We start from the raw sequence: 1,181 nt of genomic DNA, 5'->3' as shown, positions 1-1,181 counted from the left end.
GCCTTCTGCCTTGAAAGGCATCAGCTTTACATTGAAATGTCCCTTCGGTGACACGGAGCTCAGTGTAGACCCTTTTCTCTGCCTGGGCTGTTATCTCTGTCTCGTAACTTGGACTCGTGGATCGCCGGTGATCCTTGAGTAGGACCACTGTTTTGTTCTAACGCAGTACACCCACATTCCTGAAAACCCCGGCACCATGCAGAACTGCACAATGAAAACCACCAGCTGATGGGAAACATGGGGTCCAAAAAAAAAAAGACAGGAACTTAATAAATAGCTGGTTTTATACACACTAAGTAGTTAAGAAATTCACAAATACTAGAGCATATATGGCACTTCATCTCAAAAACATTCAGACGCTGGCTTGTGAAATGGGCAACCCATCAGGTGAAGCTTGCTGCTGAGGTCGAGTGGGGGAAGGCTCGTCTGAGGGAGCTGGCCGGGGCTGAGGGCTGGGTGGCGTATCCCCCGCAGCTCCGTGCAGCCGGCTGCAGTCTCCCGCCTTCACCTAGAGCAGGTCCAGCAAACTTCTTTAAGGGCCAGAGAGTCATACGTATTTCAGGCTTCGATGAGGAAGCACAGAGGCTATTGCGTAGGTGTCTGTGTAACTATTATTTAAAATACAACCATTTAAAAATGTAAAAACTATTCCAGCTCGAGGCAGCAAACAAATCCATACTTAGTCACTCCCTGACTCAGTGTTTCTCAGAGGCAAAATTATAAGTAAGTGAACGAGTTAGGCTCAGATTGTTTCTTTCTAACATATCAATCTTGTTGGAATAAATTTGCATTTAAAAATAAGAATCACAGCAGAGCTGACTAGATATATTCACTCATTACAACAAGAAGGCCTCCGATTCTTCAGCATGGCACTCAGAGCTCGTCTTGAACTGGCTCTACTTTACTTTTCCAGTTTTATATCCTGTTTCACATCATTTTCCATGCTTGTAATATTGCTACACCCTATGTATGACCAACTTTCAGATTCACGTATCTTGCCCGGATTGCACTTTATAAATGTGTCTTTTTTAAAAAAGCCAACTTAGTTTGCTTTTCAAAAAGTTTAATAAACACATTCAAGTAATCAGTTTCACAGCTGAGTGGCAACTCAAGGTAAAAATTCTCATTAAATACATGATACCATACCTTGTCATAACTAAAGAAAAGTTGAGCAAACGGAA

Source organism: Delphinapterus leucas, chromosome 11 (assembly GCF_059928025.1).
Source record: "Delphinapterus leucas isolate spDelLeu-1000000601 "Yukka" chromosome 11, BTC_Dleu_Yukka2, whole genome shotgun sequence".
NCBI lineage: Eukaryota > Metazoa > Chordata > Mammalia > Artiodactyla > Monodontidae > Delphinapterus > Delphinapterus leucas.
This window is presented reverse-complemented; position numbering follows the sequence as displayed.